Here is a 13038-nt window from a genome sequence, read left to right on the forward strand (position 1 = left end):
AGACCTCTACAATGAGAACTATACAACACTAAAGAAAGAAATTAAAGAACACCTTAGAAGATGGAAAGATCTTCCATGTTCTTGGATAGGAAGAATTAATATTGTCAAAATGGCCATACTACCTAAAGTGCTATACAAATTCAATGCAATTCCAATTAAAATCCCAATGATGTACCTTACAGAAATAGAGCAAGCAATTATGAAATTCATCTGGAAGAATAAGAAACCCAGAATAGCTAAAGCAATCCTTAGCAGGAAGAGTGAAACAGGGGGTATTGCAATACCAGATTTTCAACTCTACTACAAAGCAATAGTAACAAAAACGGCATGGTATTGGTACCAAAATAGAAAGGTAGATCAATGGTATAGAATAGAGGACACGGACACAAACCCAAATAAATACAATTTTCTCATACTAGACAAAGGGGCCAAAAATATGCAATGGAGAAAAGATAGCCTCTTCAACAAATGGTGCTGGGAGAATTGGAAATCCATATGCAACAGAATGAAACTAAACCCATATCTCTCACCATGCACGAAACTAAACTCAAAATGGATTAAGGACCTTGGAATCAGACCAGAGACCCTGCAGATTATAGAAGAAAAAGTAGGTCCAAATCTTCACCTTGTTGGTCTAGGTTCAGACTTCCTTAACAGGACTCCCATAGCACAAGAAATAAAAGCTAGAATCAACCACTGGGATAGATTCAAACTAAAAAGCTTTCTTTCAGCAAAGGAAACTATCAGCAATGTGAAGAAAGAGCCTACAGAGTGGGAGAATATCTTTGCCAATCATACTTCAGATAGAGCACTAATCTCCAGAATCTATAAAGAACTCAAAAAAGTCTACTCCAAGAATTAAAATAATCCAGTCGACAAATGGGCTAAGGAAATGAATAGACACTTCACAGAAGAAGATCTACAAGCAATCAACAAACATATGGAAAAATGTTCAACATCTCTAGTAATAAGAGAAATGCAAATCAAAACCACCCTAAGATTCCATCTCACCCCAATTAGAATGGCGATTATCAAGAATACGAGCAACAACAGGTGTTGGCGAGGATGTGGGGAGAAAGGTACACTCATACATTGCTGGTGGGGCTGCAAATTAGTGCAGCCACTCTGGAAAGCAGTGTGGAGATTCCTTAGAAAACTTGGAATGGAACCACCATTTGACCCAGCTATCCCACTCCTTGGCCTATACCCAAAGGACTTAAAATCAGCATACTACAGAGATACAGCCACATCAATGTTCATAGCTGCTCAATTCATAGTAGCCAGACTGTGGAACCAACCTAGATGCCCTTCAATTGATGAGTGGATAAAGAAACTGTGGTATATATATACAATGGAATATTACTCAGCCATAAAGAATGATAAAATTATGGCATTTGCAGGCAAATGGATGAAATTGGAGAATATCATGCTAAGTGAGATAAGCCAATCTCAAAAAGCGAAAGGATGAATGATATCACTAATAAGTGGAGGATGACACATAATGGGGGGGAGGGAAGGGTTAGTGTTAGGGTTAGAGTTAGGGTTAGGGAGGGGGGCAAGTATGGAGGAAGGATGTACTGTATAGAGGGTAAAGAGGGGTGGGAGGGGTGGGGGGAAGGGAAAAAATAACAGAATGAATCAAATAACATTACTCTATGTAAATTTATGATTACACAAATGGTATGCCTTTATGCCATGTACAAACAGAAAAAAAAAATTAAATGACAAATTAAACTAGGGATAGATTAGTAAAAATAAATAGTTAAGTAAATAAGGGATAAATGATAATGGACAGCATGACAGATACAGATACCAAAGAAGCCCAAATCTAAGGAACATAATTGAAGGAAGCAGAGCCATTTAAAGAATTTAAATGGCAACAGAAGCAATAAAAGAACAAAGTTAACCTTGTAGAAAACTAAATCCTAATACAGTGGCCATTCCATCTAACTAAGTGTATGTCCAAAGATGTATTTATCACCCTGGATATTGACAATTAGGCAAAGGTGTCAGGATAATTCTATGACATGGAAGTAGGAATAAATAAATAGAGATAACTTTCTCCAATGATGGAAATTATCTAGAACCTCAGAGACAGTTGGGAGGTATTGTTCCATGTATGTATATTAGTGGGTATGACACAATATTGCCATATAAATAACCGTGTAGGCAATGTGAATTTTAATTGAAAGTTTTACTTAGATAATCTATATGTAGTAGTAAGAAATAATGCAGAGAATCCTTGTGTTTCCTTTACCTAGTTTCTGCCCATGGTAATGTTTTAAAAATCTATAATATGCTATTACAATCATATTGGGGTTGATATAACCCCCTGAACTTATTCAGATATCCCCAATTTTACCTGTTATCAAGTGGATTTAAAAGCACTGGAACCAACACATAAAAGTGAGGTCTACTTACTTGGATTGGTTCCCAATCTTATTACCCTCACTAAATCGATCACCAGACCTCCTGTCCACATATTGATCCATCCATAATTGTGAAAGTGCTCAGGATGATGCCAGCTTGAGGAGGAGCACTTCACGAATGTCAGTTGAATCTACGTCTGAAATTCCTCCTTGGGCAGGCATGATGAATGCACTTGATACATAGTGGTCAACAAGGGGGACCCCAGGCCTTAAATGTATGTATTGTCCAAAAACACTGTGAATTCATTGTGTTCTATTCAAGATTTCAAACATAATCTGGGATGGAGAACAGAAAGAGGCCTCAGTTTTATTTTTCTCAAAGAAGTAACTGTTTACTATGACCCAAAACAGGGTATAAACACTAAGAATAATTTCCCTCATCTTTGAATAGCACTACATTTTTGCAATCAGAGGGCACACAAGAGCAGAGTGGTCACTGCCTAGTTATACTGTATGGCTATGGTGGATGGCAGCTTAAGGAGATGGGCTCTGTAACATTCTGTGATGGTCATTGAAGACCGAAATTTAAGGTTTGCAAATGGCTTTTATTCAGGTACCACTATGATTCTTTCTGAACACTGAAAGGATGGGAACATTGAAAATAAACAGGAAATCACAAATATTCCGGGAACTCAAGGATTCATGATGGAGGGGGCACTGTTAGTAATCAAGGGCTTGAATCATGTCGTCATAAGCTGATTTGAGTTTTCAGGGCAACGCTGGTTTGAGGTGCTCAAAAGCATTACATGTATTGAGTATATGCTCTTTTTCACAGTTTCGAATCTAAGGCTGGCACAAACCTAACCAAATTAAAACATTTAAAGCCTAGCTTATTTTATTTTTCTAAAGCAACATTTTCAACTCTAAATTTAATGTTGCCTTGTAATAATCATAAAAATTTTCTTCTTACATCCACCTGAATTTCATATGAGCCACCTTTCCCCAGGAGTCATAAAAAGTTGTTTGTATTATTAAAGAGTAGATTAAAAATTTTTTTTAGATCTATATTATATTAAAATACTGCATTAGCTTCTTTTTTTGGGGGGAGGTTCTGGGAATTGAACTCAGGGGCACTCAACTATTGAGCCACATCCCCAGCCCTATTTAGTGTTTTATTTAGAGACAGTCTCACTAAGTTGCTTAATACCTTGCTTTTACTGAGGCTGACTTTGAACTTTTGATCTTCCTGCCTCAGTCTCCTGAGTTGCTAGGATTATAGGCATGAGCCACACCGCCCAGCCTGCATGAGCTTCTTGATCCAGTTTCAAAGATTTAGGTCCTTGACTATTGGGTTTTATTGCAACCTACATGAACAGGGGCACTAGGAGTAAACTCCAGTAGAAACTTAGATAAGACGCTTCCATTTTCCTTGTTTGGCTGGGCTACAGGTAATATTTCAGCACACATAATAGTGCTTTTCCCAGGAGTTGTTCTATGATCAATTGGTTAGCACCCTGACCTTAAAGTTTAATATAAAATCGCACTGTGGCCATTATTCTATTATCAAGGAAAACATGACAAAAAACACAACCTACCAATGTTTTTATTTATGTCCATAAATATTCTCTTTCTGGATAGCACTAAAACAAAATAAAAACTGCAACATAGGTCACAGTTCTATGCAGTCCATGTGAATAGACTTAAAGAGGAGTGAGCTAGAAGGGACTATAGGAATTTAGTTGAGTTTCCTCATTTGGTAAGGAAACCAAGGCAAAAAAAAGTTAGAATTAATGTTTTCCTGATTATCAATCTAATAATACTTCTGAAAAACCAGGGACTCCCACATGTACCTTAGATACTTCATTTTGTTTATTAATAAGTAGTTAAGACTTAAATATATTCTTAAATCATGTCCATAAGTATGCTTCCATAAAACTACATAAGGTAGATACTGTCCTTCTCATTTTAGAGATGAGAAAATGAGGTTTAGATGATTTGTGTGATTCATCCAAAATTCAGTTCTCCAGGAAGTGGCAGAACTGAGACTGAAGTTTGATCTTTTGATTTCCATAACCATAATATCTCCATTGTTCTATGCAGTTTTCCCAGAGTCAGATAGCATGCTTTAGTCATCTTTGAACAGGGTATATGTTTTTATTTGCAAACTAGTTGGCATCTGGAAAAGAAGTAAGCAACTCTTCAACTTGACTTTGGATGCAATCCCATCTCTTATGGTCACAACAAAATGCCAAGTTGAAATAGAATCAGTCCTGTTCAGTGGTTGGAAACCCAGCAATGCCACTTAGTAGCTCCGTGATTTGGGGCAAGTTCTTGAACCTCTCCATACCTTCAGTTGATTTATGTGAATAAGGGAGACAATGTCTACTGCAGGGAGTTGTCATAAATAAGATGATGAGATTAAAGGTGTCTGCAGTATTGCAAAGGGAACTCATTCCTGGTGTCTAAAGGAGGGAGAAGAAAAAAGAGGGAGCTACCTGGCAGGCAGTGCTTCTGAGGAGTACAGGCTGTCATTGTACTTTATTTAGGGCAAAACTTTCCTCAAGGCTATGAATTCTTAGTAACTAATGTAATTGACCCAAAGATAATCACCTCATTGTAGGAATGTAAATGGAATTTGTATACAGTACATTAACAAAATTTATCCTCTAGAAAGCAGGAATGCATAGTACATAGAAAATAAGAATAATATATATTTTAGAAAGTATAGTAAATGAGAATCATGAAGTGAGATGGCAGAAATTAGTATTAATATGGTAGCGAAAGTAAGTACACATGAGTTACACTTGCTGGAAGACTGAAGGATGCCTCCCTCCCCAAAAGATATCTATATCCTAGTCCCTTGATCCTGTGAATGTTACTTTATCTGACAAAAATAAAATTAAAAAAAAAATCAGAAGATGGAAGATATGATTAAAGTTTGTGATACGCTGGGGTTGTGGCTCGATGGTAGAGCACTTGCCTATCATGTGTGAGGCACTGGGTTTGATTCTCAGCACCACATAAAGAAATAAATAAAGATATTTTGTCCATCTACAGCTAAAAATATTTTTTTAAAAATTGAAGCTTGTGAGATGGGTGATTATACTGGGTATTGGGGTGGACCCTAAATGCTATCATAGGTGTCCTCATAAATCAGAGGTAGAGAGAGATTTAATATGGAGGGGGGAAGGCAGTGTGATCACAGACAGGTTAGAGTGATGTGGCTACAAGCCATGGCATGCCAGCAAGCACCAGAAGCTGTAAGAGACAAGGAATGTATTCTCCCCTCCAGCCCTGGAGGGAGTGTGGTGGCCTTGCTGACACCTTGATTTTAGCCTCACTAAGCTGATTGCTGATTCTTTCCTTCAGAAATTTGAGAAAATAAATTTGTTGTTTTAAGCGACCAAACTTTTGGGAATTTGTTTTAGCAACCACAGGAAACTAATAACAATTAGAAGAAAACTCTCCCAGATAAAAATAGAAGACCCAACAGCATGTTTTTCATGAAAAGCATAGCAGTGATATTCAAGATGTGAATAATTTAAGTAATAAGACTGATATTATGTACATATGAATTTGATACCTACAAAACAGAAGATGTATCCTTTTTGAATTCCAAAAACATTTAAAAATATTGAGCATTTATGAGGCCACAGAGAATAAGAAATCTAAATAATTAATACTATGCATAATATTATATATTGATCATAATATAAGAATAGAAACCAATAAAAAAAACTGAATAAAAATATTTCCTACAATTGAAACCTAAATAACTCACTACCAAATAACTTGTGTGGGGACATGGGGCCATAGGAACCCTAGTACATGGCCATGGTTGTACAAACCAGGAATTCTTTCTGGAGTACAATCTGGTAGAAGTCAGCCAAGTGAAGTACATGTATGTCTCATGACCCCGTTGTGCTGTCTCTGACTAGATACCACCCTGGAGAGAAATCTTACCTAGGTCCACAGAGGATGAAGATGCACGTTGTAATGTTGTTTATGGGAATGGGAAGTCATAGGTGGTCTAGATATCTCTCAATGGGATGGTGGGGAAGTAAAATGTGGTTGATGCACGTTTTGTTGTATCATCTATAAACTAGATACCTGCTTGGCAACCTGACTAGGTCTCTGATCATAATAATGCTTCTCTAATTTTTTTTTAACTGATAATTTCTTCTCATGGTTAAGGTTTCAATGTAAATATTACTTCCTTTGAGATGTCTTTTGTGGTGGAGTAAAGATGACCACATATACTTCAATTATCTTCCCACCAAGAGGAGTTGAATCCCCTCCCCCTAATTCTGTGCTGATCTTAGTGACCTGCTCGATTATTAGATTGTAGTGACAGTTATACTATGACAGTCTAGTCCCAGCCATTAAGAAGACTGGCAGGTTCTGCCCTATCATCTTAAAGCCCTGAATTACCATGTAAGAAGTCCAAATACTCTGGGGCACCATGCCCCAGACTGGGAAGTCCAAACCATGTGGACAGACAGCAAAAGTCTTCTTTTCACAAGCCTCAGATAAGCTCCATCCAATAGCCAGAAAGAACAGTCAACCATGTGGACCTTGAAGATCTAGCCCAGGAGCCTTCAGATGACTCTAGCCCCAGTTGCTATCTCATTTCAACCATAGTTAGTTTTATGTTCATGGTTAATTTTATGTTCAACTTGATTGAGTCATGATGCTCAAATATCTGATCAAAGGTTATTCTGAATGTTCCTGTGATGGTGGATTTTTTTGGATAAAATGGACATTTAAATAAGCAGAGTAATGTGAGTGAGCCTCATCCTACATTAATGAAGACCTTACTTGTTACAAAGCCTGGCCTACTTTGAGCTAAAAGATGTCCTCTGGACTCAAACCCTTCCCTGAATTCTAACCTGCAAACCCCCTTCAAGATCTGGGGATTTACCAAGTCTCCACAATTGTGTGAGCCAATTCCTTAAAATCTCTCTCCGCAAAGCACACCCCTCCACACACCCACACCCACACCTTGTCTGTCTGTTTTTCTGAGAAACTTCAACTAAACCCCCCAAAAGAGGTGCTCAGCTGAGCCCAGTTTACTCTCAGAACCATGAAATATAATATAATGTCTTCATCTGTTTCTACTGTTACAACAGTACTGCAGAGTGGTTCATTTATAAAGAAAGAAAATTGATTTCTCACAGTTGTAAAGGTTAGGAAGTCCAAGATTGAAGGGCCAAATCTGTGAGGGCCAAATCTTGCTGCACTATGACATGGTAGAAGGCATCACAAGACAAGAGAATATATGTCCCAGAGAGAGGGTAGGATTAATAAAGCATGTGGAGAGAGTTCACTTTTATAACAAGCTACTCCTGCAACAACTAACTCACTCCAGCAATCACAGCCTTAATGCATTCATGAGAGTGGAGCCCTAAGAATCACCCACAAGTCTTGTCTCTTAATACTCTTACAATGGCAATTAAATTTCAACTTGAGCTTCTGAGGAGAATTTCAGACCATAGCATATAGTAATACATTATTTTAAGCCACTAAATTTGGAGTTGTTTGTTATACAGTGATAGATAACTGGAGCACCCACCACTGTCACTTTAAATGTGTACCCAGTGCCTAGTAGACTGTCTGCTTTAGAAAAAAAATTGTTAAATCATTGGGAATCTTTTCTTTTATTGTTTTTAAAATTCTAATTAGTTGTATGTGACAAGTGAATGCATTTATACATTTTGATAAATCATACATAAATGAAGTGTAATTTCTCATTTTTCTGATTGTACATATTGTAGGATCACATCAGTCATGCAGTCATATGTGTACATGATATAATAATGTCTGTTTCACTCTGACCAAATTCTCAAACCTCTTATCTAACCTCTTAGACCTGGATTCTGATGTGTAACTACAACACATTCCATCTCAGATACAAAAGGACCACCAGTTACACTGATTTTTTAAAACCTAGTGTTTACCACAGTGGGATCCTATTAAATGCAACCTGTGTCAGGAAACCACTATTTCCACCAACAATGTATCACTACCTACCATATCCCCACCAAACCTCTTCTTAGCTTCTTTTTTTTTTTTTTTTTAATTGCCATGAATTGAGGGCACTCATTGTTTTAAGTTTTTAGTGGCAGGTTAGCTTTCTGTCTAAGACAAAATACTGGAGAAAACAACTTAAAAGGAGGAAAGATTTATTTGGCTCACAGTTTCAGACGTTTCAGTCCATGATCAGCTGGCTCCATTGCTTTTAGGCCTGTGTGAGGAAGAAACATCATGATGGAGGGAGTCTCATCTCATGGCAACTGGGAAGGAGAAATAGCAGGCAGGCGAGTGGATGAGAGAACATGCCAGCAAACACAAGGATCTGGGAACAAGATACAGTCCCCAAGACCTATTCCCTTCAAATAGACTCCCTCCAAGTGTCCACAGCCTCCCAACAGCACATCAGCTAAGGATCAAATTTTAGCACATGGCCTTTGAGGGATATTTAAGATCCAAACCCATAACAAGTGGATTCCATTCATTATCCCTGAGTGCAGGATTAGCTACCATGGTAGTTACAGCTAGTGAATGCACACCACCTTAGCTAGAGGCATGTAAGTGAACAGACTGTCAGGAGGAATTGGAAATAACTGGTCTGCTTCACATGGTAGACAACTCTTTGTGAGAAATGCACTTTGTTTGAGTGAAATCCATTGTAATGGCTGGAACAAATGAAAACTTTGTTGTTTTTATCATATGGTGACAAGCAATTTTGTCAAACAGACGAAGGGAAGAACTATTTAGAAGATTTGAAATTTTTCTACTTTAGGTCTGACACACGCATTGCTCTTAGGATTTTCACCCTTCTATCACATGCCTTTTATTTGCTATGAGATGACAGAAACTTGAGGGCAGACACCAAGCTTTTCATTTCTTTTCACAAACTTTAGAGGATCAGCCAAGTCAGTTTGGAGTTAAATATTCATGGATTGGAAAGGCATATTTCCAATTTTCCTTCTCTTGATTCCCTTTGTAATTTTAAATTGGTGTGAAAGGAGTGGTTTGTTGATGTTATTTGCTTTTTTTTAAAAAGTATTCTTTTTAGATATACACTACAGTAGAATATATTTTGGTATATTATACATACAGGAGTATAACAGGATCCTATTCTTTGGTGGTACATGATGTGGAATAACCCTGGTTGTGTACTCAAATAGAAGGCTAGGAAGGTTATGTCTGATTACTTCTGTCCTTCCTATTCCCCACTTCTCTCCCTTCCCTTTGTTCCCCTTTGTTTAATCCAATAGACTTCGGTTCTTTCCCTTCCCATCCTCCCTTGTTGTGGGTTAGCATCACATATCACAGAGAACATTCAACCTTTGTTTTTTTTTGGGGACTGGCTTATTTTGCTTAGCATGATATCCTCTAGTTCCATCCATTTACCTGCAAATGTCAAAAAGTCATTCTTCTTTATGGCTGAGTTATCTTCTGTTATGTATATATATCACATTTTCTTTATCCATTCATCCATTGAAGGACACCCAGGTTGGTTCCATAGCTTGACTATTGTGAATTGAGCTGCAATCAACATTGATGTGGCTGCATCACTGATGCTGTTTTTAAGTCCTGGGTATAAACGCAGGAGTGAGATAACTGAACTGGGTCAAATGGTGGTTCCATTCCAAGTATTCTAAGCAGTCTCCATACTGCTTTCCAGAGTGGTCACACCAATTTACAATCCCACCAGCAATGTATGAGAGTACCATTCTCCCCACATCCTCGCTGACATTTATTGTTACTTGCATTCTTGATAATTGCCATTCTGACTGGAGTGAGATGGAATCTCAGTGTAGTTTTAATCTGCATTTCTCTAATTGCTAGAGAAGTTGAACATTTTCTCATATATTGCTTTTTTTTTCAGTGAATGTAAAATATTTTAATAACATTTTAGTAAAAATTTCTTTAGGTGATAACTCCTATCCTCCTTAAACATATGGTATATTTAGAGGAACTTATAGTCACAGACATTTGCTTGATGATGAATTCAGTAACTTTCATTCATTCTACTCTGACCCAGTTAAAGTGTGCCACATTTGCCTGATTACTTATCTCTATTCTCATTCTTTTTATTTTAATTAAAAATCATAAATTTACATAGGGCAATGTTGTTTGATTCATTCTGTTATTTTTTCCCTTCCCCCCTCCCCTCCCACCCCTCTTTTCCCTCTATACATTCCTTTCTTCCTCCATTCTTACCACCCTCCTTATCCCTAACCCTAAACCTAACCCTAACCCTAACACTAACCCCTCCTACCCCCCCCCATTATGTACCATCATCCGCTTATCAGCGAGATCATTCGTCCTTTGGTTTTTTGAGATTGGCTTATCTCACTTAGCATGATATTCTCCAATTTCATCCATTTGCCTGCGAATGCCATAATTTTGTCATTCCTCATGGCGGAGTAATATTCCATTGTATATATATGCCACAGTTTCTTTATCCATTCATCAATTGAAGGGCATCTAGGTTGGTTCCATAGTCTGGCTATTGTGAATTGAGCAGCTATGAACATTGATGTGGCTGTATCTCTGTAGTATGCTGATTTTAAGTCCTTTGGGTATAGGCCAAGGAGTGGGAGAGCTGGGTCAAATGGTGGTTCCATTCCAAGCTTTCTGAGGAATCTCCATACTGCTTTCCAGAGTGGCTGCACTAATTTGCAGCCCCACCAGCAATGTATGAGTGTACCTTTCTCCCCACATCCTCGCCAACACCTATTGTTGCTTATGTTCTTGATAATCTTGATAATTGGGATGAGATTGTTGAGAACAGGGTGATATCTGTGCAGCTAACTGTCTTAATCACCAGGATGCAGGCAGTTGCGACTGCACCCTCAAGAGCCAATGCAGCACAGACAGGACTGCTGGGCCCCGTGCTTACCGAGGTTGTTAAGAGATATTTGTCTGAGAAATGTTCAGTTGCCTAGAAACCTTATCTATCAAGGACAGGGGGGCCTAAACCTGACCCATCTCCTGCATAGTTCACCCCTTCCCTCCTCCCTTCTTCTTCTAGGACCGTTCAGTTCTGGTGGGACCCAATGAGAATCAAATAAATTGGCAGGACCCAACCAGAGGAGGACTAATGTTTAGCTGTTCAAATGTTAACCAATAACGTACAGGTATTTGTGTGTGAATGCTTGGAAATCTCTTAAATAGAGGGCTTTCTCGCCCCTCGGGGCCGCTCCCTCCCCCCAGCCATTGTATTGGTCTGAGGGGCTGGTTGCGGTCCAGGCTCCAGCTTGCTTTAATAAAACCTCGTTGTGTGATTTGCATTACCGTGTGTTCACTTTGACTCTCCAGGGATTAGTCGGAATGGAACCCTAACAAGATGAAATCTTAGGGTAGTTTTGATTTGCATTTCTCTTATTACTAGAAATGTTGAACATTTTTTCATATATCTGTTGATTGCTTGTACATCTTCTTCTGTGAAGTGTCTGTTCATTTCCTTAGCCCATTTGTTGATTGGATTATTTGTATTCTTGATGTAGAGTTTTTTGAGTTCTTTATAGATTCGGGATATTAGCGCTCTATCTGAAGTATGAGTGGCACAGATATTCTCCCACTCTGTAGGCTCTCTCTTCACATTACTGATAGTTTCCTTTGCTGAGAGAAAGCTTTTTAGTTTGAATCTATCCCAGTGGTTGATTCTTGCTTTTATTTCTTGGGCTATGGGAGTCCTGTTAAGGAAGTCTGATCCTAAGCCAACAAGTTGAAGGTTTGGACCTGCTTTTTCTTGTATAAGATGCAGGGTCTCTAGTCTGATTCCGAGGTCCTTGATCCTTTGTGAGTTGAGTTTTGTGCAGGGTGAGAGATAGGGGTTTAATTTCATTCCGTTGCATATGGTTTTCCAGTTTTCCCAGCACCATTTGTTGAAGAGGCTATCTTTTCTCCATTGCATATTTTTGGCACCTTTGTCTAGTATGAGAAAATTGTATTTATGTGGGTTTGTGTCCATGTCCTCTATTCTGTACCATTGATCTACCTGTGTATTTTGGTACCAATACCATGCCGTTTTTGTTACTATTGCTTTGTAATAGAGTTGAAGATCTGGTATTGTGATACCCCCTGCTTCGCTCTTTCTACTGAGGATTGCTTTAGCTATTTTGGGTTTCTTATTCTTCCAGATGAATTTCATAATTGCTTGCTCTATTTCTGTAAGGTACGTCATTGGGATTTTAATTGGAATTGCATTGAATCTATATAGCACTTTTGGTAGTATGGCCATTTTGACAATATTAATTCTTCCTATCCATGAACATGGGAAATCTTTCCATCTTCTATGGTTTTCTTTAATTTCTTTCTTTAGTGTTCTGTAGTTCTCATTGTAGAGGTCTTTCACCTCTTTTGTGAGATTGATTCCCAAGTATTTTATTTTTTTTGATGCTATTGTGAATGGGGTAGTTTTCCTAATTTCTCTTTCTGAAGATTCATCACTTACGTATAGAAATGCATTGGATTTATGAGCATTGATCTTGAACCTGCTACTTTACTGAATTCACTTATGAGTTCTAAGAGTTTTCTGGTGGAATTTCCAGGTTCCTCTAAATATATAATCATGTCATCAGCGAACAGGGATAGTTTTGTATCCCTTTAATTTCTTTGGTTTGTCTAATTGCTCTGGCTGGAGTCTCAAGAACAA

Source organism: Sciurus vulgaris, assembly GCF_902686455.1.
Source record: "Sciurus vulgaris genome assembly, chromosome: 8".
In the NCBI taxonomy this organism is placed as follows: Eukaryota; Metazoa; Chordata; class Mammalia; order Rodentia; family Sciuridae; genus Sciurus; species Sciurus vulgaris.